Source organism: Hermetia illucens, chromosome 4 (genome assembly GCF_905115235.1).
Source record: "Hermetia illucens chromosome 4, iHerIll2.2.curated.20191125, whole genome shotgun sequence".
Lineage (NCBI taxonomy): Eukaryota > Metazoa > Arthropoda > Insecta > Diptera > Stratiomyidae > Hermetia > Hermetia illucens.
The window spans coordinates 67,802,021-67,828,334 of record NC_051852.1 but is presented as its reverse complement, the minus strand read 5'-3'; the positions used below and the strand labels follow the sequence as shown (position 1 = coordinate 67,828,334).

General features: G+C 43.3%; 1 protein-coding gene across 2 annotated transcripts in view; it reads right to left on the bottom strand.

The window, feature by feature from the left end:
* The window catches only part of LOC119655143 (mucin-5AC-like), a 200,532-nt gene extending 174,558 nt beyond the window's left edge, over window positions 1–25,974 (bottom strand). Inside the window, exon 1 of one of the 2 annotated variants that reach the window (XM_038060880.1) lies at window positions 25,823–25,974. The gene's annotated coding sequence lies outside the window, so the exon portion shown is untranslated. Of the gene's footprint in view, window positions 1–25,764; window positions 25,784–25,822 lie in introns of those variants that run through there. The other variant, XM_038060882.1, reaches the window with a different exon arrangement.
* Window positions 25,975–26,314: the final 340 nt, after the last annotated feature.

Sequence of the window (26,314 nt, the reverse complement as noted above, 5' to 3'; positions counted from 1 at the left end):
CCTACCATATAATATGACAGAGTTAAATGGGAATGATTTAACTGATTCATCATACTATACCGCTGGGAAGATTGATGGCTTCTTAGGCGATAATTCGAAAAAGATCTACGAAAATATTTGCACAAAAAAAAAACGGGATTATCAGGTCATGTTAATCGCTTGGTACCAGAAGTAAACCCTTCAATCAGTGTGGTTAGCGCAAAGCAATTGGATACCGATATAAGCAAATTTTGAGAACATGAAGAATTGCCCCAGGAACGATTCCTCACCCAAGAGGAATCAGAATGTGAGAATCATTTCAAAAGGACCGTTAAAAGAAATCCTTCTTAAGATTGTTAAATGGTAAGATTACTTTTTAAACCTGACACAAACCCCACTATCGTGTAACAACCATTACTGAAGAAAGCTATTGGCCGTTTGCGTCAAACAGAAGCTACCCTCGAAAGAAATCTAGAACAGTGTTAAGATTTTTTGAAAGAATTTTTATAGTTGGCCATATGAGTGAAATTTCACCCGGAGAAATATTTAGCAAACATTCATATTACTTATAATAATGCCGTAAATAAAAAAGGGAGCACCTTCACCACGCTTTGGGTTGCTTCCAACGCTTCCCACAAAGCGTCATTTTTTTAAATGGCGGGACTAACAATTCAAAATTCGATGTTTGGTATATTGCTGCTTTAGAGGAAACACAAGTACGTGCTGCAGATATCGAAAAAATGTACAGCCAGATACGAGTTGATCCACAAGATGCGTACTTGCAGCGCATTGTGTGGCGGCCAGAACCATCAGATCCAATAAAACAGTACAGATTCACCCCTTTCAGGCTATCCGCACACCGAGACGGATTGCTGAAGTTGAAAAAATTTCATCACCATCGGCAAGTGCATGCATCCGAATGGATTTGTTTGTTGACGACCTATTAACTGGAGCATCAGAAATCGAAAACACAATACAACTACAATGTAATATCGTAAAACTGCTAAGTAAAGCAGGAATGAACATTCGGAAATGGTCCTCAAATTGGGACAAATTCTTAGAGCACATGAATTCAGCTAATCGCACAGTATCCAGCGTGGTGTCTATTACTCGTAAGTTGGAGAATACGGTTAAAACATTTAGCTCCAATGGATTTCTCAGGACGATGTATTAATATTCAAAGTAAAGATGGCTGATCTCATTGCCATTATCACGATTCCGAATACCTCGTCATATTCAAACTTCCAAATATGGAAACTTGAATTTCATCGTTTCTGGGATGCATCAATGTTGGAATTTGGAGCAGTTGTGTATATGCGTGTAATACATGTAAACGTCACAGTGAATTTATTAACGTCGAAATCAAGGTAGCCTTAAAGGTGCAATCAATCCCTCGACTCGATTTAAGCCGTGCAGTTCTCCTATGCCGACTTATTGAACACATTAGACCTGCTTGCGAATTTCCCAGTAAAACACAAGTCTTTGCAGCAAGATGGGAAACGTACGTTGTAAATAGGGTGAGGGGAGGGGGAGGGAAAGATTCAGACAAAAAATAACTCTATTCAATGAAAGCATGTAGACAGGGCCACCTAGCAGATATCGCCTCGCGAGCCTTTCATTTTATCAAACAAAATTTATGGTAGAAAGTACGGGATTGGCTACACCAGAATCCTATCGAATATACAGCCAAGATAATTGAGACAGCTACCACGTTGGATGGGAAAACTGGAGCTAAATGCAAGGTTCCCAAGGTTACCACCGAAAGATATTCAGACTTTATATAGTTGGCTAAGATAGTAGCCTAATGTTTACGATTCAAGTTACCTTTTGCTTAGCGGCCTCAATTTTTAACAACTGTTAAGCTAAATAATGCCAAAATGGTTTGCGTACGCCTAGAACAAGCAATGCGTTTCAAAGAGGAAATAGAAAAACTACAAAGCCAGCAAACAATATAATCTAAATCCAAACTGCTTCAATTGGCGCCTTTCCTCGATTCAGACGATTCAGCTTGCAGCATTATTTAAGGAGAGTAAGCATCCAATAATTTTAAGTTCCGTTTGCAAATTACCGGAACTGATCACGTGACTTCCTGAAGTAGCAGTCAGGATACATTACTAGATATTACCATTATCGAAATTGGTAAAAACATGCATACATAATGCAAAGCTTGCTTCAGATCGAATGTTGGAACAAAAGAATTTCTTTGCGGATTTAAAACAAGGAGTTGGACTTTGCTGGACCTATTCAAGTATAGTGGTCGTCTAGCTGAGGCGGAAAAAGTATCAAGTCACACATACCACTTTTCATATGTTAGAAAAAAAAGGCTGACTGATTTATCTGAGTGAGCATGCGTTGCAGCCGTCAAACGATTTGTGTCCTGCGGTGGAATAAGTTCGGGCCTATACTCTGATTGTGGTACAAACTTTATAGCAGCTAGCAAGGAGCTAAAACAATACTACATGCAAATGTTGGCAAAGGCACAGTCCATAGCCGTTAACAATTAAATTAATTTGCATTTCATACCCCAAGTAGTCCTCGTTTGGAGGAGTCTGGGAGGCTGCAGTAAAATCAATTAAGCCACATTTCCAAAAAAAAATCGGCGAGAATTTAACATCAATAGAAGAAATGTATACAGTGCTCACTCAGATCGGAGCAGTGTTTAATAGTAGGTCTCTTATGCCAATCAGCGAAGACCTAAATGAGTTAGAGGCCCCAACTTCCATAGGCGAACCACTGGTAACTGTTCCTCAGGAGACACCAAATAAGAAAGTTAAACTTTTGGAAGCATGGAAGCTAACACAACAGATCGTGCAACATTTTTGGGATCGTTGGTCGAATGAATATATCTCCAGATTACAGCAAAGGCCAAAGTGAATGAGAGTCAAATCTATCATGGAATTGGAACAGCTTGTATTAGTCAAGAATGAGAACTATACCCCATCGGTATGGTCATCCATTTTGTAAGTAAATCCTAGAGTTGATGAACTTGTTCGCGTAGCAACAATTAAGCTGAATGGGCGCATTACCAAACGACCAATTAAAAAATTAGCAGCTCTACTAATTGCAAATCATGAACCAGTAACTATTCCCGAACCATCACACGTGTCCGGATAGCTGAGTGGTTAGAACGCAAGGCTGTCGTACGGAAGGTCGCGGTTCAAATCTCACTGGTGGCAGTGGAATTCGTATCGTGATTTGACGTCGGATACCAGTCCACTCAGCTGTGAATGAGTACCTGAGTCAAATCAGGGTAATAATCTCGGGCGAGCGCAATGCTGACCACATTGTCTCCTACAGTCTACTGTAGTGTACCGTTACGGTCTTGAATGAAGTGCTCTAACACACTTCAAGGCCCTGATCCAACATGGATTGTTGCGCCAACGATTATTATTATTATCACATGAAGACGAGGATTTTCCAACTTGCCTAACGTTCCCTAAAGTAACAGAAAATGAAGATCTTCGAGACAGAGTAATGATGAAACTACCACTGCTGCTGCGAAAGATCGCTGTCACCATTCATTTGTATGTTCATCATGTGTTTGATAACATTCTTTCCTCCATTATGCAATTCAGCTATAAATATAACATCCACTCCTACGTTGAGCATCTGGGATTCACATATATGAATAGAGATTAAGCTTAACAGTGCTGTGGAACGAAATAAAGAAAGACAGCCTCGTCAGCAACTCAAAGGATAAATGAAATGTGCAACTTAGGAAAAATTGATACATCAATAATACAGTGTAAAGATCGTCAGTTGAAAAAGATCAACCAGGAAGTTCAACAGAAGATAGATACCTTGTTATTCATGCATCCAAGAAAGAAGCGTGGAATATTAGGGGACATACTAACGACACTATTCGGGGTAAATGATAAAGTCTACCACGACATTGACAATCTAAACTCCAATAATCAAAGGCTCATTCAAGCCAATCACCAACATGGAAAGTTAATGCTAAACGCTTTGCGAACCACGAATCGCAAAAACAAAATCATTTGCTTGAAACTAAAGAACTTTAACCACTACCTAAATTCTGGCCTAAAGACAGCCAGCTGGCCACAACAAGATCAACCTACAATTTATCAACACATCAACACGTATCAACGAGCAACAATATTTCTTTTTTAATTAAACCAGAAATATTTATCAATATTAAACGCTCTGTATACGAAAATTGGGATTATAAAATGCCTAGACTTTGAAGATTTACATCAAGTCATCGATTGCACCAGGCAGATATTACCAGCACAACATAAAATATTCTGCATACCACTGAACCGTATTGATACTGCACATCCAGAAAAGGAATTGTTGATTTTCGCTTACTTACAAATCAATCAGTTTTTGCTTATAACATCAACAACAATTCCTAAGCGAATCAAAAATGATAACACCTTAGCCTTTCCACCAAAATCCTTAGCCATCGACTATAATAAACAACTTTACTATGAAGTCGCTGAAGCTATCGTTAACGGAGCAACCAGAATCAACAACACGCTGTCTATATGAATTCAACGGAAGGAAAAACTGTATAATACATGAAATATTCAGTTCAATGCACGGTGATAATTAACAGTCGAGGTTATTCACGCTGAAAACCACCGTTCACTGCATGCACTTCATGATCAAAATACGTAGATCTCTACAGCCCCTTACCCTAATACCACAATTAACCTAATAGAATGGAATCCGCCACAAATACGTATTGAAGGATATAGGCATCATACATATACCGCCTGCATGTTCTCCCCAGAAGTCACAGTTTGTTCGAATTTTAGGATTGTTTAGAATAGTTTCCATATCGATATCTACTAAAAATTAAGTTTATAATATTCAGTTAGTTTCTGAGAATGGGTCCCCGCCTTTTTAACAAATGTCAAAGCTGAGACTGGCTTCGAAAAATACCAATCGAGATCTATCATTTGGTACCCAACATGACAAATTTTGCACCCCCTTTCTGCATGTATGAAGACTCCGCGATGTCGTCCGTCCAGTCGCTTTCTATAGTTCTGAGTATTGGCCGACTATAAAAGACAATGAACGGTGTCTTGCGGTAATGGAGACGAAGTGGCGTCACAAGTTTAGATCACATCCGAAATGAGGATATCCGCAATCGTTATGGGGTTGCACCGATCGTGGTAACGTTGCGAGAGAGGCGTCTTCGATGGTATGGTCACGCAATTCGTGCCAACGAGAATTCGTAAACCAAAAACAAATTAGAAAGATCAGATATATAACATTTTTTGTCGGAACCACCTACACGCAACTTAGCTTTTTTTAACCGCTATTGTATATATCCATATTAATCAATTGGACACTACCCGCAGCATATACATATACATATGTCTGTCTCGAGTAATTGATACTGATATATAAATAACTAAAAACAAGTCGGAATATCGGAAGCTGGACGCTTCAGGTATATAGAATTTTCTAAGCATGTTTTTCTTTTCTCAAAAAGCTTCAAATTCAAAGTATTCCTGCGTATATATATTTCAAAACTTTCAGGTATATGTATGTACATATTAGAGACATAAATATTATGCTCATCCTAAACGAACATTGTCTATTACTGCATACTGGTGTGTACATACCATATATATATATGTGCACCATTTTTTTCGACTTTACTGCATGCACCAAAGCATATATGTACATATATAAGTACAAAAGATGAATACCGCCGGTACTAAAGTATAGTATGTTAGATATGCATCCATCGATGGAACAATACCCACAAAAAATGTTTGTGGCTAGTCGGTTTCGGCGGGTGGAGGCGATCTAACGCCTCCACACTGAGGAGCACCTTGACCGAAACCCGCTACATGTGGCATTTTGCTCTACTTTGTTTAATTCAAAACTCGATAAGGATATGAATTACTGTTCAAAAGCGTCAGGTTTGCATCTGGACTGATGGAGCCCGCTTCTACTGAAGTGGGGGGCCTACCGAGTTGCTGCGCACTAATTTGAGTGCGGCCGGCATTCAGTAGATGACGTGTGAGTTGAGTGAGTTCAGTTTATGGGATGGTGACGATGATGAATTCACTTGAAATATAGAAATTTGAACTTGTATAATTTTGTTAGTAATAATTGGACTGCATTGAAACTTTCGGGAATTTTGTCTTATATTATCACTTATACTGGTGCCCAATTTCGTACTTCCAGAATGAACTTAAGGGGAGTTCGCAGGCAAAATTCGCAAATACAGTATATGCTATTATTAAGTTTATTTGGTGAGGGGGGAATTGGATGTATTTTGGGGTCTAGACTTTGTATAAGTACATCACTTTGACCTTTTTTCGGATTGTTTTGAAAACGGGACCAGTTTCATTTTTTGGAGCGCACATTTTAATCCCGCACTATCCTGGGTTTCATCCAATGTCAGAAATAAAATCATTTATGACAAGTACTAATTAAGCCCTTTTCAGTTGACATCCCACATGACCACGTAAAGGGACACACAGACCAGATGTTCTCAGCGAAGTTCGTGACAATCGTTTCAGCCATTTTCGAGTAAATCGGTTGTGATAGACATACATACAGCTACACGGACAGACCAACAGGCAGACATTCAATCAACTTTGATAAGGTTTTGTTTCACACAAAGCCTTAAAAAGCTAGAAAAGTAAACTAAAATATTCCTATACACTCCGATGTTCATTTGTGTTCATTTTATAAGATGATGACGTCATGCACGTCTTAGAGTGCAATACATTCAAGTGAAATATAAAATTTTCACCTTATATAACTTTGTTAATAAGAGTCGGTTTGCCTGAATAGGAAAATCGCCTTTTTGTGTCCTCCGATCTCGAGCTAGAAGAAATGCTCTTCCCGCTCGAGAACACGGTACGGGCCTTCATATGGAGGCTACAGCGGCTTCCGGATGGAATCCGTCCTGACTAGAACGTGCGTAAACGTGTCCAGCTCCTTGGGCGCAAAGATAGGTGCGGACGAGTGTCGGGTGGGAGGTGTCGCTTTAATGCGTCGAAGATTGTCCCTCTGCAGACGAAACAATCCCGACTATGTGAGACCCGATCTCTTGTCGAACACCGGATCACTTGGGAGCCTTGGGTTCTCCCCAGTTCCGCGGGGCTGACAGCAAACTCCTCTCGGCGGGTTGTTCATAGGCTGAGTAGGACGAGAGGTAAGACTTGAGTCCAGGACGTATCGTCGCGTGTCATAATGGTGGTTTCAGCGTCCGGTGTCAGCGTTCTAGCATCCCATTGGATTGCAGGTGGTATGCAGTAATCCGCTGGCGTTTGAAACCCAGGAGTTTACCTAACTCGCGTGCGAGTCTTGCAAAGGACCTACTATGTTGAGGTGTATGGTGTGGAACCTCTTGGTAGTGCCGGGGAATGAGCACATTTCTTTCCTTACATACCTGGTGACTTTACACTTTTGGCATGCAATGCACTCTCTGGCCGAGGAGTTGACATCCTTGTTCATGGAGGGCCAGAAGTATTTCTCGGCGAATAGCCGATTTGTTGTCCTGGTGCCTGGATGCGCTATGCCGTGAACCGCGTGGAATACTTCCTTGCGAAAGGTAGTCGGAATGTATGGCCGGGGTTCCTTTTCCGAGTTTTCGCAGCAGAGAGAGGTTTGAGCCGAAGATGGGCAACTCCCAAAATTTGTATTTGGGGTTGTATTTGAGGCTCTGAAGTACTGCGTAATCCTCCTGCGCCTAGGCGGTAGCCGAGAAGTTGAGTGCGGCGGGGATGTTTAGCTTGGAGACACGTGACAAAGCGCCAGCAACTATGTTGTCCTTGCCGGACACGTGCTGTATGTCTGTCGTAAACTGGCTTATAAAGCTCAGGTGTCGAAGCTGACGAGGGGACGCTTTGTCGGGCTTTTGTTTCGAAGCATACGTGAGAGGCTTATGGTTCGTGGACACCGTGAATGACCTATGGAGAAGCGGAAGTATTTGATGCTCAGGTACGCGGCGAGCATTTCTTGATCGTAAGTGCTGTAGTTCCGTTCAGCGGGGTTCAACTGCTTAGAGAAGAAGCTCAACGGCTGCCAGACCTGATTCACCTTTTGGTGGAGAGCAGCACTTACTGCGATGTTAGAGGCATCAACAAAAACGGCTAGGGGGGCATCTTGTAGAGGAAATGCCAAGAGTGTAGCGGCGGCCAGTTGCTGACGGGATTTGTCGCATGCGCAGGCAGCCTCTTCAGATCACACAATTTTTCGTGTGTTTTTGTTTTGGGGCCAGACAAGTACGTGTTCAAAACGGACTGGTGTTGGGCGCCCGTGGGTAGGAAATTTAGCATGCCTAAGAAGCTCCGCAACCCCATCAAAACCAGTAATGCTAACCAAAAAATAATAGACAAACTAAATTTTGGAAACATTCGGAATTACGTATTAGGTGATCTCAAAAAACTTTGTCAAAAATACACTGACATCTATGGAACAGATAACACAACCCTATCTCATAATAATTTTTACAAACAGCCAGTAACCCTTCAAGACTATACAACAGTCGATGCCAAAAACTACCGTATCCCAGAAACACATAAATCCGAAATAAGCAAGCAGGTTGCCAAAAGTTGAGGGTTGGGATAATAGAACCACCGAATTCCGAATTTAACTCCCCAATTTTACTTGTACCTAAAAAAACATAATAACAATCAAAAATGGCATCTAGTAGTAGACTTCAGAAATTTAAACAAAAAAATACTTGGGGGAAAATTCCCTTTACCCCGCATCGACGACACACTAGACCAGTTGGGCAAAGCAAATTTTTGGGCAAGGCGATTCTCTAAGCCCACTGTGGTTTTGTTTGACTTTGAATCCACTATCCCATCTTTTGCATGAAAGCAAATACGGGTTCCAACTCAAACATGATATATTGTCGAAATATACATAAAGTCATTTAATGTCTATTGACGACATCAAATTGTATTTCAAAGACGATAACCAACTTCGATTTAGAATCTGTCAACAACATGGCACAATAGAGCTGCCGAAAAATTTGAGGATCACTATTCCAAGTCATCCGGGAGGAAGGGGGTGCTTAATTTAAAAACATTACACTGCAATCAAGTGCAATCTCTTCGTGAGTTTCCATGAGAAACAATCCTCTAGCCAATTACATCAGGCTACCGTCATGGCAGATAATACATTATCTCCTTTGAACTTGAAAAGCAGAGAATGGGATCCCATGTCGAATGTTACTTCAGTCCAACAGAAGATCGACATGTGGAAAGAGAAACCCATTCACGGAGATCATATAAAAAATTTGTTGTTGTCAGGCATTGACATCGAAGCCTCCAACAAATGGTTGACAAATGGTGTACTTTTCTATGAGACCGAAGCATTCCTAACTTCAATTCAGTATGCTTCGCTCCCAACAAAAAATTATAAACGGTACATCCTTCACGACTCCTCAATCCTCCTCTCCTGTGAAGAGGACACCATCCAGCACATAATATCTGCGTGCAGGATGTTGAGTGGAACCGAGTACACCAATCGTCATAACTCCGTCTGCAAGATTCTTCATCAAAACCTTGCGTTGAAGTATAACCTAGTGGCAACCTACCATCCTTATTATAAGTATACTCCGCAGATAATCTTGGAAAATGATCAGGCCAAACTGCTGTGGGATCACACTATTGCCACTAACTACAACGTTAATCACAAAAGACCGGATCTGAGTTCTACTTTTCAAGGAATCACGAGCGATGTAGCCGTACCGTTGAATCGGAACACTGTGAAAAATAGCATGCAAAAATCCGGAAGTACGGCCCTTTGGCGGACGATAAGAAGCAAACTTATAGACTTCAAAAGATTGAAATAGCTCCAGCCGTGATTTCACCGAAGGGATTAGTCCCGCAAAATTTGCATAACATGCTGAAACGGCATGATCTTTTGCCTGGATTGTGCATGCGGAAAAATGCAGTTATCCTTGCAACTTGTGCTACAGTTCGAGAGTCCTGTCCGGTAACAGTTTAACTTAGTAGGCTTCAGGCTTGATTCTCACAGTGTAATTTTTTCCAAAATACCTAGATAGTTTCTGAGGACAAAACTTGTTTTACTTCTTGGGGCATACATTTTGAGCCCTCACTTCCTCGTGTTTCATCAAATATCACTTTCAAAAGGTACTAAGCGTGCACTTTCATTTGATACTATATGACCATATTGTATGAAAAAAAATTTGCACCCCCTCTTTCGCATTCGCCATTTGCTGTGTGGAAAGAAATTCACGGACCACACCTTCTTGCCAAATTTCATGACAATTATTTCAGCCGTTTCCAGGTAGATTAGGTGTGGCAGACAGACAGACAGACAGATAAATATTGAATCGATTTAAATAAGGTTTTGGGTGAAATTGTTGTTTTACAAATTTAAAAAAATTAAATTTAGTATTTTGTGTTGTAACCATTGGCTTTTCAAACTGCGAGAAGTTTTCTCTTTATCAAGTCTTCAAGATTTTCGGAAGCCGCTGCAGAAATAGAGCTGTGTGATTTTCCAAGTCCCATTGCGGGTCATCGGAATCGAGAATCTTATTTTGCGAAGTGAACAAGCGGAGCGCTGCCCATAGATATCCAGCGTCCGCAGTACCCCAGTAGTGGGAAGCTGCGCTATTTTGGCATCTAATGCTACTACGGATGATCACAGGTGCTCCTTGGTATATGAAAAACGAAAACAACCTCAAGGACCTTCAAATCATTCCAGGTCACGAAGTATAAAGCAAGATACTGCTACAACAATCTAGTAACATTCGATTGTATAAACGAAACATTCTAGAATATAAATACAGTCTAACAAAACGTTCTGTATGTAGACTAATCTGTGATCTTACTTTGAGAAAAATGTATTCTGTAGCACTGGTTAGCCTGAATTTAACTTGAAATTGAAGATTCAATAAAATAAATATGTCGTGTATTGTAAAAGACGAACGCTGAAGTCGGAAAACTGGAACAGCGATTCTTTCACTGGGAGAATGCATAAATGAACTCTGGGAGTTCATCAGGGAGAGATGGAATAGCTATCAAAAATCAGGGCTCCTTCAAGGAGCATTAATATTCCTATATCAGGGAAGAAGAGGGGGACTTGGTACTTCGTGCATTACGGCATAAGAATTGACAAAAGGGGAAAAATCGGTAGTTTGTAAGCTCGAGCAATAGACAAAGGTGGGCAGTAAGAATTGGCAAAGGAAAAAAAGGAGATTCATGCGTAAATAATCATAATTTTCAAGAAAGGGATATGTGTCACGCCAATTTCTTTCGCAAAGTCAAAACGGATCCGGAATTGACAGACTTGTAAGTCATATCAGGCGTACGCAGAAAAGGGTTGAAGTTAAGCAAATCCAGCGGGAATACAGCGGATAGTTTTTGGGCCAGATGGGAAAATTGCTGGGTGAGCAAAGAGAAGTGAAAGCTCAAAGGCGATAATATTAATTTAGAGCAAGGACCTGGACGAGTTTATATCGCGGGAGGATATCTGCGCTAAGGGAACAATTTAAGCTTTACGGAATAGCAGGGAGTGCCATAAAGAGAATGAAGAAGGCATGGGGGTACGCAGACCGCTATTTTTAGCTTTTCGGTGAAATCATCGGTTAAGTTGATAACCGCGGGCAAGGTATGAGTAGGTTGGGTCGTGTGCTGACTTCATGCTTCTGATGCTTCAATTTCAATCACTTTGCAACATGCGCTAGTACGATAGGATGAAATGGTGATGGAAGTGTCGAGAAAAATATAAATGTAAAATGTACCTCATCGAAGATTGCACTGGAGATGCACGATGCATGTTGTGCAAAGGAAAAAAGAATGAAGCTGAATTGTAGATTGATACAAATCAACCTCAACTATTGCGATGTACCTCAAGATTTGCTCTCACAAACCTTTCGAGAGTCGAATATGGACGCCAGACGAGTGGACACCACTCCCACAGTCCATCTTTCTCGGTATTAGAGCCAGAGTCGAATGAGAAAAAATCATCCCAATTGACGTGACCGCAACTCTTGTTCAAAATAATCACAATCCTTTCTCCGCAGTGGGAAGAAAGTAGACTTCAGCCAATGGTTCAACAGGACGTCTTCCTAATCCCCGGGGTGACGGAGTAACAACTACGAGAGGTCTGTGAACGAATTGGAGATAATAAGGCTTCGAGATTGCAAGAGATACGATGGAGAGGGACCGGTTTCCTGGAGAAGAGCCACTACACCATATATTATAGCGGCCATCCAGTAAACCATGTGCTCGGAGTAGGTTTCTTAGTCAGCCAAAAAATGAAACCTACTGTTATCGGCTTTGAAAGTATAAGCGAACGGCTATGCACTCTGCGCTTGCGAGGCAAGTTTAGAAATATAAGCCTCATAAACGTTCACGCCCCTACAGAGGAGACTGCAGAGTCGGAGAAGGATACCTTCTACGAGGCAGTAGAAAGAGCCCTCGAAGCCTGTCCCAGATATGATATCAAAATCATACTTGGGGATTTCAACAGCCAAGTAGGGAAGGAGCCCGTATTCAGGCGATACGTTGGCTCCCATAGCTTACACGAAAAAACAAATGATAACGGACTGCGGACTATTCAATTAGCAGGGTCACACGAAATGGTTGTTGGAAGTACCTGGTTTGCGCGGAAAGCGGTCCACAAACATACGTGGGCCTCTCCAGACGGGACCACTTTCAACCAAATTGACCACGTGTTGATCGAACGCCGCCACCTCTCAGCCTTGATGAATGTCAGAACATATAGGGGGGCCAATATAGACTCGGATCACTATCTCGTTGGCATGGTGCTCCGAGCTCGAATAACAATACCACCTAGAATCCCCTCTGACAATCAGGTGAGAGTGAACACTGAAGCCATCCACAACACAACCCTCCGCGACACCTATAAGAGGGAAATGGATGCCGCAATAACCGCAGTCAATAGAGGCCCTGGAGATGAAGCATCAACTAATGATCTTCACAACCACCTGAAGAACGTTATCATGGATACGGCCACAAATATACTTGGCCCCAGCCGCAAAAGGAGTCGGAACGGCTGGTTTGACGATGAATGTAAGCTAGCAACGGAACGGAAGAATGCCGCATACCGAGTAATGTTGCATTCTCAAAGAACGCGGGCACGCGCAGAGACTTATCACGAACTCCGTCGAGCGGAGAAGCGACTTCACAGACGGAAAAAGGAAGCCTGGGAGAACCAACAAGTCTGTGAACTAGAAAAGTACAGGGAGCAACCGCACCAGGCGCGGAAGTTTTACCAACAAGTCAGCAGGATGAAGCCTTATACACCTCGATGCTCATCCTGCCGAGACAAAGAGGGAAATCTGATTTCCGACAGAATGGGCATATTAGAGCGATGGGTTGAGTACTTTGATGAGCTACTGAACAACCAGAACATCGGCGAGTTGGAGGTCCCGCCAACTGAAGACGACGGACAAATACTGCCACCACCAAGTTTAGGAGAAACAGTCCGTGCAATTCATCGGCTAAAAAATCATAAGTCGCCAGGAGCCGATGGAATTACAGCCGAATTGGTTAAATATGGAGGCGACCAATTACACCAAGTGGTTCATCAACTTGTGCTCAAGGTATGGGACAGCGAATCAATGCCTGACGATTGGCAGCGAGGCATAATCTGTCTCATACATAAAAAGGGAGATATCACACAGTGCAGCAATTATAGAGGTATCACGTTGCTGAGTACCATCTATAAGATATTCTCCACTATCTTGCTAGGCCGGATAGCCCCATACGCCCAGAACATTATTGGCCCATACCAAAGAGGCTTCACTCCAGGCAAATCAGCAACAGATCAGATTTTCTCTCTGCGGCAGGCGATGGAAAAACTGTTGGAATATGGACAACAGTTGCACCATCTTTTCATCGACTTTAAAGCCGCCTATGATAGCATAGCCAGGGTAAAACTGTACACGGCCATGAGAGAATTCGGTATCCCGACGAAATTAATAAGACTGACTAGGCTGACCCTGACCAATGTGCGAGGCCAGATAAAAGCAGCAGGATCACTCTCAAGACCATTCGACATCAACAACGGTCTACGACAAGGGGATGCGCTATCATGCGTCCTCTTTAACCTGGCCCTCGAGAAGGTGATCCGTGATGCTGAGGTGAATGCAAGAGGTACGATCCTCTTCAAGTCCACCCAACTACTGGCCTATGCTGACGATATCGACATCATGGGAAGAACCACCCGAGACGTTCAAACTGCCTTCATCCAGATCGAGCAGGCGGCGCGAGATCTTGGGCTGCACATCAATGAAGGCAAGACAAAATACATGGTGGCAACGTCAGCACCGAAGACGAATCAACCAACAACATCAAACCGCACTGGTCAAACACAAGCACGAACAAGAATAAGGATAGGGGAATACAACTTTGAGACCGTTGACAATTTCTCCTATCTAGGGTCGAAAATCACAACCGATAACAACTACGATGAGGAAATCCGCGCACGGTTGTTGTCAGCCAACAGAGCCTACTTCAGCTTACAAAGACTGTTCCGCTCGAAACGTCTCACCATAGGGTCAAAGCTCTTACTGTACAAGACTATGATCTTGCCAGTCCTCATGTATTCCTCGGAAACTTGGGTTCTTAGCAAGAAAAATTGCGAACTCTTGGCCGCGTTCGAGAGAAGAATCCTCCGAAGAATTTTTGGCCCCCTACATGAGGATGGACGATTCCGTAGCCTACACAATGACGAAATCTATGAGCGATACCATGACCGTACGGTTGTGGATAAAATCCGGCTCAATAGGTTACGGTGGGCGGGTCACTTAATCCGTATGGATGAAGATGATCCCACCCGGAAAGTCTATAAGGGCAATATCTATGGTAGGAAAAGAAGACGAGGCAGACCCTGCCTAAGATGGAGCGATGGCGTGGGCCAGGACGCCAGACAGCTTTTAGGGATATCGAATTGGTGGACCTCGGCGCAAAACCGGGATGTCTGGAGTTCCTTATTAAGGCAGGCCTAGACCGGATACCGGTTGTTGCGCCGTTGATGATGATGATGATGAAGGCTTCGAGATTGGACCGGAGTCCAAACAAAACCCTGAAGTTAGCTACTAAAATTTGGCCCGCATGGTTCATAAGCAGACTTGAATTTTGAAGGACGGTGGAAGAAGTATTTCCCGCCCAGTGGAAAGGACACAGGTTAGTTCTTCCACTGCAGCCCCAAAAACGACCTAGTGCATCCTCTTCATATCGCCCTATCTGCCTTTAAGACATTATGGGAATGTTGGAGAGTGTGATTTACAACAGGCGGCTTCCGTTTATCGAACGAGTGAGTGATCTACCGCTGCGGTAGTGTAGGTTTCAGTAGTAGATCGGTCGCGGGAGGCATTGTCCGTTAGTAAATGCTGCGCAGTGGTGACTCTAGATGTCAGAAACGCCTTTAATTCGGCTAAAGTAGGTGTCCCTGGTTACTGTTCTCATTGCAGGTGCTCCCCCAGGATTCGGCGTAACTGACATAAGTGGAAAATGTGCAAATATTCAGATGTATATAGTAAGCGGTAATGTCTGTTTGTTTAGGATTTGCACAATAATCATGTCTTTAATATGTACTTAAGTATACCTATGTGTCAGAGTTTGAAAATATGTATAGCAAGGAATATTCTGATTTCCGAGAATAGAAAAAGCAAGTTTTTATTATTTTAAATATATTTTAATGTTTTGTGTAAAATAAAATCTTTAAAAAATCGGTTTACTGCCTGCACTTTTGGCTTTGCTACACCGATTAACAGCAAATTTGGTGGGAACGTGTGAACACATGCAGTGGTCTAAATTGTTCTACGTAGAAAGGAGAATGTAAAATGATTTTTCACCGAATATGGTAATACGGGGTATCAAATGAAAATAACAATAGGATATTACTATAATTTTTAGTAATTGACTTTAAACCTTGCCCTATCAAGTATCAGGCATGATTCTACCAAGTTTGGCATTTCAGTGCAGATTCTAACTTTAAATGTCAGTAGTACAGAAAGTACTTTGTATCGGTTGTAGGTGTTTGTATCGGTTGTAGGTGAACTTCTTCACATTAAGTAATAACCTTGAACTCTTAGGGCGAAACGTATGCGGTTGACTATTGCGTAAATGTCTCTTAAAAAAATAAAGGGTAATTGAATTTTTAACTACATACACAAGGAACTATCATGGACTCATCTTTCCTCACATAGGGAAACGCAAAACCTTTTATACCTTTAGGTTTCCCGACTTGTTAATGTATGACCATAGTTCCAAACTAAGTTGCAGCCAACATTTGTTCAAGACGTCTCGTAAGTATGACTCTATTATTATCGTAGCGAATGACAGAAAATCATTTTGAACGTACCTGGCAAGAAATTGTTATTCAAAATAGAGCAAAGAACAGTGTCATGTATTTTTTTAAATAAATTTTGAAAGTAAAACTTATCTATTTATTAAAGGCAGATCAGACAAGGAGGAGTGGAGAATTGTTAATTTAATTTAAAAACAAGTCGGGAAACCGGAAGCTGAGCGCTTCAGGTATGAAAGGTTTTGTTTGCTTCTCCTGTGAGTATATTTGAGTGTAGTACTATCCCATCTGTACGTACCCCGTTAAGAAGATGCATTTAGCATATCAGATTTAGTACTTCGGGTTGTAAATTTACATGGTAAGGCAACTTTGAGCTACTGTAACTTTGTTACCAATAGTATGATTTTGATCAAACTTGAAGATATTTATATTATATATTATTATATTTTATACTACTACCAACTTTTATAATTCTGACGTAGACTTAAGGAGGGTTTTACTCAATTTTCCCACAAATACGGTAATATATTATTATTAACTTAATTTGAACAGACATCGATATGAAGAGTATTTTGAGGCCTGGGTACCGTATAGAGCCAGCTGCATGATTTTTTTCAGATTTTTCGGTTGGGTAGTTTCCGAGAATGGCTCACTTTGCACCCCTCCCACTCCCCGCCTTTTTAAGAAATCTCAAAACCAAGACTGGCTTCAAAAAGTACTAATTGAGACCTTTCATCTGATACCCCACACGACTATATTTGGTCAAAAAAATGTTTACACCCCCCTTTTACATGTATGAGGACCCCCCTAAATCAAAACGTAGGCGGATATAACTCACTGCTTGTCTGGGGGTCCACAGCTCCCACCTTCTCACCAAATTTCGTGTCAATCAGTATAGCCGTTTCTGAGAAAAGTGCCTGTGACAGACAGACTTGTGAGGAGTGGCCAGATCTTCCATCAGGCGCGACCCCAGCTGGCGGATTGGGGCATACCTATTGATGTGTAAATATGTGTTCATGCACTTTTCTTTTCTGACTGTGTATGGGCTAGTGTTTGCTCATCTCTGGTGCGCGGACCAAAATGGCTATGGGAAGGATACCCAGAACATAAAACCACCATGGAAGACGAGAGAAGGAGGAAACTTACGGTGCAGGACCCGGAACCCCAGTACCGGCGGTTTTTGGGAGTGAGTAAGCGGGCGGCGGTGGACAACTTGGCCACCTTGGCATATAATGCTACAAGTGATTTGAATCTGGAGAGGGAGATGTTCAAGCGAAGTACGACCTTGAACTAAAGGCAGCTTTTTGGACAACAAAAACCGTGACAACACCCACCGCATATATTCAAGATGCTCGACAGCAGGAGGTGCTCCAGGAGCAAGGAAGGGATCCATCCAAAAGAAGCTCATCAACTTTGAGATCTCCACCAATGCCAAAGATGATGAAGGATAAAGTACAGGCAAGAGAGCAGAGCCCCCGGAGCTATTAACCTTCACCCAGTTTCGGGAAAAAATAGTTGAGCTGTCAGAGTTTATTAAGGATAAACACAACGTGCACCAAGCCATAAAGAATATGGTGAGGGCTATTAAAGTCCTCTATAATAGATCACAGATGGAGGAAAAGAATAAGAAGAACACACCGAACCCCGCTGTGCCAACAGTATCACAAGCGACCCAAGTGACGCCTAACCGTACTACCATCGAATCCCAACGAAATAAGCGAGTACGAAAAAGAGGGGGATCCTTTAAATAATCAGCAGGCGCCTAAGAGAAAAAAAGGCGGACAGGACATTCTGAAAACCAACACGAACAGCTCAGAAGGAGGGCAACGTACAGCGAATCTAGGAAACACGAGCAGCGTTGCGAAGCCTAAGATGAACGAAAACAATGGATGGACTAAAGTTACTAACAAAAAAGCGAAACGAAAAGCAAAAGTGCGAACTCGTCCAGATGCAATTGTTATCTCCAGTAAGGGCAATCTGTCCTAAGCGGAGATACTCAAAAAGGTCAAAGCTGATCTCGACCTAAAAGATCTGAGCGGAAATGTGAACAGAATCCGAAGAACCCAGAAAGGGATCTCATGTTCGAGCTGAAAAGATCCAGCTGTGGCAAAACTGATGACTTTTGCACTCAAGTGAAAAACTCACTTGGAGAGAATGCCGCAGTGCGTGCCCAAAAACATGAGATCTATATACAATCTAAGGATCTCGATGAAGTGACATCGAAAGCAGAAATTTGTACTGCTCTGAAGGAGCAATTCAAGTTTAAAGAACTTACTGAGGAGTCTGTTGTGGGCTTACGAAAAGCCTATGGTGGTACTCAAACGGCCATAATACAAGTACCAGCGGAGGCAGCGCAGATGTTGTTGGCTGCCGGAAGAGTTCGGATTGGATGGGTTTTCTGCCGTTTAAGAGAACAAATTTCACTGAAGAGGTGCTTTAAATGCCTCATGTTTATTGAGTTCGCGAAGGCATGCACCAGCAGCATAGATCGATCCGATCGATGCAGAAGCAAAACAGGAACAGGATAACCGGCATATTGCCGGAAGTGGTAAATGTCCGGAATTTAGGAAGGCGCTCACTGCAATGAGAAAATGAGGTTTATTCAAATAAACCTCAATCATTGCAGGATCACTCAGGATTTACTTGAGCAGACCACATTCGAATCTGAGACGGAAATTGCCATCACAAGTGAACCATATAGAAACCGTCACGGTGGCATTTGGGTCACAGATTCGACTGGTGGAGCGGCGATATGGGCATGTGGTCGACAGGCCATACAATGTAATGCATGTCAGGCAGCCAGTGGCTTTGTGTGGGAAAAAATAAGTGGTGTATATGTATACACTATCTGAATTCGAGCAAATGCTTGATAATCTTGTTCTCGACGCAAGGGGACGAAGTCCGAAGGTGATTGCTGGTGATTTCAATGCTTGGGCCCTAGAGTGGGGCAGCAGAGAATCAAATGCTAGGGGGCGCAGTTTAATAGAAGCTTTCGTGCAGATGGACATAGTTTTGGCTAACGAAGGTGCTGTAAACACCTTCCAGAAAGGGGGGTCAGGCTCAGATGTGGACCTAACCTTTGTCAGCCCTTCGCTGGCACGTGGTATGTCCTGGCGCGTCAGCGAACGCTACACCCACAGCGATCACCAGGCAGTTTTCTTTGAGACATGTGTCGAATCTCAGGGCAAAGAGCTATCATGCCCGAAACCGAAAAAGGTTTCAGGCTGGTCTGCAAAATCTTTGGATGAGCAGAGCTTCTTAGAGATGTGGTTAGATCAACCTGATATAGCAGGCGCCTCTACGGAAAGAGCTGCCCATCTGGCTCAATGCATTGCCAAAGCATGTGACGCGTCCATGCCTAGGAGGTGCGCATTCCCCCGTAGAAGACCAAACTACTGGTGGAATGACGAACTGACCGGTCTTTGATCAGCCTGCCACCGAGCCAGAAGAGCGGCTCACTGGGCGGTAGGTAGAGTCGATCAGGGGCAGAAAGAGTGCGCCTATAAGGCAGCCCGCAAAACCCTCAAGCTCGCCACCCAGCGAAGCAAGAGGAAATGTTTAAGGAGCTCTGCTCAGAAGAGGACGTCAACCCGCGGGGGAGAGCTTATGGAATCGTGATGGGACGATTCAGAGGCCGTTCATCTCCGCAGATCACGTCTCCCACCCTCTTGCTGAAAATCATCCAGGGGTTATACCCAGGAAGAGGAGAGCACCAATACATTCCAGCCACCTCTGAATGTGACGGCAATCCCGCCTGTCACCAGAGACGAACTGCTGGAGATCTGCGGTAGAATAGGAGACAATAAAGCGCCGGGCCTGCACGGAGTACCGAATAAGGCCCTTAAGCTTGCCGTGAAATCCAGGCCGGACATGTTCGCTGAATTGTTCGAAGCGTGCATGTCCGAGGGAATATTTCCAGCGGCATGGAGCAGACAGAAGTTGGTACTTCTGCCTAAACCTGATAAACCTCCAGATGAACCATTCTCATACCGACCCATATGTCTTTTGGACACCTAGGGGAAATGTTAGAGCGGGTAATCTATAATAGATTACTCCCGGTTGTTGAGAGCCAAGGCGCCCTTTCAAATCGGCAGTATGGGTTCCGAAAAGCCAGATCAACGAGTGATGCCATTGGTTACTGGCTTGGCCGAAGAAGCAATCCACGGAAAGGGTAGTACCAGCAAATATTGCGTGTTAGTTACCCTGGACGGGAAAAATGCATTCAATTCGGCCAATTGGAATCTAATACGGAAATCTTTAGCGAAGGTTGGTATTCCCGCCTATCTCGCTGCTATCGTCGATAGTTACTTAACTGAAAGGAGGCTCTGGTATTACACCGATGACGGACCCCAAGAGTTCGTTGTTTCTGTGGGTGTTCCACAGGGCTCCGTATTGGGCCCAATACTGTGGGTTTCGTACGTTTGTGATAAATCATCCACTGCTAGTATGGCCCTGGCGAGGATGATGCCGAACGTGGGAGGGCCACGGCATACCTCTAGGTTGCTTATAGCCAGGGTGGTGACCTACCTCAATCATGCCCTATGGGACCCCAGTTTGGAGCGAGGCATTGCTGATGCCAGTCAACACTAGCAAACTGAATGCAGTCTACAGGAGGACAGCTCTGAGGGTATGCTCTACCTTCAGGACTGTCTTAGATGATGCAGCATTCGGCATCTCTGGAATGATGCCGATTGACATCTTGGCAGATGAGATGACGAATATATACCATGCGAAGCCGATCTCTCCCTTATTCCAGACGAAGAACGCTGAGAGGGAGAGATCCATAAATAGATGGCAAGAGTGGTGGAATCGCTCAGGAAAGGGTCGGTGGACTCACAGGTTCATTCCTGCCATCAAGGAGTGGTTGGAGAGACGACACGGTGAGATTAATTATAATCTCACCCAGTTTCTCACCGGACATGGAGGATATCCCCAAGCCCTTCACAGGTATAAATTGGAGACCTCACCCGACTGTCCAAATTGTGATGGAGCCCCAGAGGACCCAGAGCATGTATTCTTCCACTGTGCGGAAGAAAGGAGGAATCTAGAGGAGATTCTAGGAGAGGCGCTGGTACCAGAAAATCTGGTGCCGAAAATGCTAGCACATCAAGAGAACTGGTCAGATCCATGATCGCATCTATTCAAAATAAATTGCGAAAGGCAGAGGAAAGGAGAAGAACGTGGTCACGTGCGCCGGGTATAGAAGAAATAGGATTAATCTAGAGTGAACTAACTAAGGCGGTCAAAAGGTAGTATAGGTCCCGGGGCGAAACGTGGATTGGTACCCACGATGGAGCACAAAACCTGGGAAATGCCTGCCGAACCAACACCAACAGCTCTACTACCAAACCCTATCTTTACCTCCACGTGGTGACCGCTGGGAGCCCTTTCTTGACGAAAAGCTGCGGACGGAGAAGGATGAAGGCGAGTCTCCCGCGCTTAAAAACGGGACAAATTGTACCAACTGGTCCTCCAGGTCGGGGGTTGGGTAGGGCTGACAACCCTACACGGAAAACAACTTGTTACGAAGCCACAACAGGAGCCTCGGATAGGACGGATTTTAAAACGACGGACCCGGCAACGACAAAGGAACAACGATTTGCGCATTTTCTCATGGAACGTGCGCTCCCTGTACAGAGATGAAGCTGATAAGCAGCTAGCCAATACCCTGTCCCAATATAGGGCTGATATAAAAGCGTTGCAAGAGATGCGATGGACAGGGACCGGTTTCCTGGAGAAGAGCCACTACACCATATATTATAGCGGTCATCCAGTAAACCATGTGCTCGGAGTAGGTTTCTTAGTCAGCCGAAAAATGAGACCTGCTGTTTTCGGCTTTGAAAGCATAAGCGAACGGCTATGCACTCTGCGCTTGCGAGGCAAGTTTAGAAATATAAGCCTCATAAACGTTCACGCCCCTACAGAGGAGACTGCAGAGTCGGAGAAGGATACCTTCTACGAGGCAGTAGAACGAACCCTCGAAGCCTGTCCCAGATATGATATGAAAATCATACTTGGGGATTTTAACAGCCAAGTAGGGAAGGAGCCCGTATTCAGGAGATACGTTGGCTCCCATAGCTTACACGAAAAAACAAATGATAACGGACTGCGGACTATTCAATTAGCAGGGTCACACGAAATGGTTGTTGGAAGTACCTGGTTTGCGCGGAAAGCGGTCCACAAACATACGTGGGCCTCTCCAGACGGGACCACTTTCAACCAAATTGACCACGTGTTGATCGGATGCGGCCACCTCTCAGCCTTGATGAATGTCAGAACATATAGGGGGGCCAATATAGACTCGGATCACTATCTCGTTGGCATGGTGCCCCGAGCTCGAATAACAATACCACCTAGAATCCCCTCTGACAATCAGGTGAGAGTGAACACTGAAGCCATCCACAACACAACCCTCCGCAACACCTATAAGAGGGAAATGGATGCCGCAATAACCGCAGTCAATAGAGGACCTGGAGATGAAGCATCAACAAATGATCTTCACAACCACCTGAAGAACGTTATCATGGATACGGCCACAAATATACTTGGCCCCAGCCGCAAAAGGAGTCGGAACGGCTGGTTTGACGATGAATGTAAGCTAGCAACGGAACGGAAGAATGCCGCATACCGAGTAATGTTGCATTCTCAAAGAACGCGGGCACGCGCAGAGTCTTATCGAGCGGAGAAGCGACTTCACAGACGGAAAAAGGAAGCCTGGGAAAACCAACAAGTCTATGAACTAGAAAAGTACAGGGAGCAACCGCACCAGGCACGCAATTTTTACCAACAAGTCAGCAGGATGAAGCCTTATACACCTCGATGCTCATCCTGCCGAGACAAAGAGGGAAATCTGATTTTCGACAGAATGGGCATATTAGAGCGATGGGTTGAGTACTTTGATGAGCTACTGAACAACCAGAACATCGGCGAGTTGGAGGTCCCGCCAACTGAAGACGACGGACAAATACTGCCACCACCAAGTTTAGGAGAAACAGTCCGTGCAATTCATCGGCTAAAAAATCATAAGTCGCCAGGAGCCGATGGAATTACAGCCGAATTGGTTAAATATGGAGACGACAGTAACACTAAGTGGTTCATCAACTTGTGGTCAAGGTATGGGAAAACGAATCAATACCTGACGATTGGCAACGAGGCATAATCTGTCTCATACATAAAAAGGGAGATATCACACAGTGCAGCAATTATAGAGGTATCACGTTGCTGAGTAACATCTATAAGATATTCTTCACTATCTTGCTAGGCCGGATAGCCCCATACGCCCAGAACATCATTGGCCCATACCAAAGAGGCTTCACTCCAGGCAAATCAGCAACAGATCAGATTTTCTCTCTGCGGCAGGCGATGGAAAAACTGTTAGAATATGGACAACAGTTGCACCATCTGTTCATCGACTTTAAAGCCGCCTATGATAGCATAGCCAGGGTAAAACTGTACACGGCCATGAGAGAATTCGGTACCCCGACGAAATTAATAAGACTGACTAGGCTGACCTTGACCAATGTGCGAGGCCAGATAAAAGCAGCAGGATAACTCTCAAGACCATTCGACGTCAACAACGGTCTACGACAAGGGGATGCCCTATCATGCGTCCTCTTTAACCTGGCCCTCGAGAAAGTGATCCGTGATGCTGAGGTGAATACAAGAGGTACGATCCTCTTCAAGTCCACCTAACTACTGGCCTATGCTGACGATATCGACATCATGGGAAGAACCACCCGAGACGTACAAACTGCCTTCATCCAGATCGAGCAGGCGGCGCGAGATCTTGGGCTGCACATCAATGAAGGCAAGACAAAATATATGGTGGCAACGTCAGCACCGAAGACGAATCAACCAACAACATCAAACCGCACTGGTCAAACACAAACACGAAGAAGAATAAGGATAGGAGAATACAACTTTGAGACCGTTGACAATTTCTCCTATCTAGGGTCGAAAATCACAACCGATAACAGCTACGATGATGAAATCCGCGCACGGTTGTTGTCAGCTTACAAAGACTGTTCCGCTCGAAACGTCTCACCATAGGGTCAAAGCTCTTACTGTACAAGACTATGATCTTGCCAGTCCTCATGTATTCCTCGGAAACTTGGGTTCTTAGCAAGAAAAATTGCGAACTCTTGGCCGCGTTGGAGAGAAGAATCCTCCGAAGAATTTTTGGCCCCCTACATGAGGATGGACGATTCCGTAGCCTACACAATGACGAAATCTATGAGCGAGGACGCCAGACAGCTTTTAGGGATATCGAATTGGTGGACCTCGGTGCAAAACCGGGATGTCTGGAGTTCCTTATTAAGGTAGGCCTAGACCGGATACCGGTTGTTGCGCCGTTGATGATGACGATGATGAACTGGCTCCGCCCCGTGATGTTATACCTTAAGGTGGTTCCGCGGGGCAGGGAGGGAGTCGGGGGTGGTTTTAGTGGGTAAAAATCCCAGAAGCTGGTGTGTCCAGACGAGTGTCTTTTGAAGACTTCCACCTCCTCAAAAAAAAAAAAGACAGACAGACAGAGAGACAGACGGACAGACAGACATTGAACCGATTTTAATTAGGTTTTGTTTTACAAACAAAACCTTAAAAAGTAAGTTGAGTAATAATTGCGACAAAATAAACCGATTTCAGCTAAAATAAAATTAATATTTTTAGACGTTAAAAGCAATTAAATGCATTTGATAAACATGGACGAAATCGATAATTTCAATCTTTGATGTTTTGAAAATAATTTCATTTTTCACGTTCGATTTTTGTTGTGGTTCCATCAGCAAGTCGTGGAGGCTCCCATATCTCCCCGGTCGAACTATGAACAGCAAAATTGCTGACAAAAAATGTATTCAACCCAGCCCCGGTTAATACCCGCTTATAAATTCTAGCCAAAAACTGGTTAGCATTTACGTAAACATGCTATTCTCCGTTAGTAAGAATACATTTAGATTTTCACTCGCATTTTCTTCCAGTGCCACCGAAAAGTTCAGCAAAATGATCTTTTTCAAATCTTCACGGTCTATAAATTCGAAATCCTACCTATACCCTTTTAATCGCTACCTGCTTATCGGCAAGTGTTATTTCGCCCACCTCTTTCATTGATGACATCATTTGAGGAAAAAACCATGTTGAAGACAATACCAACGCTTCCGAGGTAAAAATAAGGCATATTCATACTAGGTACTGTAGCTCCAGCCATCAATAGTTGTTCTTCTGAGCGGTGCAAGCAAGTCGTCGACACACACTAGACTGCATCGCTCGGAATGTACATATATTTGTGTTTGTTTTCTGTATTACTTCACATATGGGCTACTACATCGACCAAGCCATCCTCACTTTCTAAATGATTATCCTAAACAAGTTTAACAGATAATTTCCATAGCATATTTCAATAGTTTCCATCAAAAAAAAAGAAACAACAAACAAAACTAAGTACGGTTTAATACAATTCGCCAAGTACTAAATGTTAATGGTTTTTGATGGTAATGTATTTGAAGATTTCCAATTTTGGAATGATACACAGGTAGGTACCTATCTTCATATACGTATTTATATATATCCAGTCACCAAAAGTAATCCAGATTGTTACCCATTCAATGTCAAGATCACAAGAAATGGCTTTTAGATACTGAGCTGCATTATACGAACAATGTACCGCACTGAACACTAATACGTTATACTAAGTTAATGATGTCGTCCGAGACATACTAACATCCCAGGTGTGAATCGATTGGAAAACGGCGGTATACTGTTCAAGCTCTTTACCTTGGCGATACCTGGAAACATAAAGAACCTCAAGCAGTCTCGGCGAGAACTGACTTCTTTATTTATTTCACAGTGGCAGAAGTGGAAATAAAACCACAATTTGGCTAGAAGGAAACAATTAAAAAAAACCTCATAGAAGTTCAATATTTACCGTACATAATATATATCAATAAGTGGACCACTGAAGTTAGAACTATAAACTACGTTAGTTGACATTAAAAGCGTAAGAAATAATAAAACTATCATTAGTGTATGTAGCAGATATGTTAAACAAATCAGAAATTTTAATGCTGACCTTAAATGCTAACCACCCAAT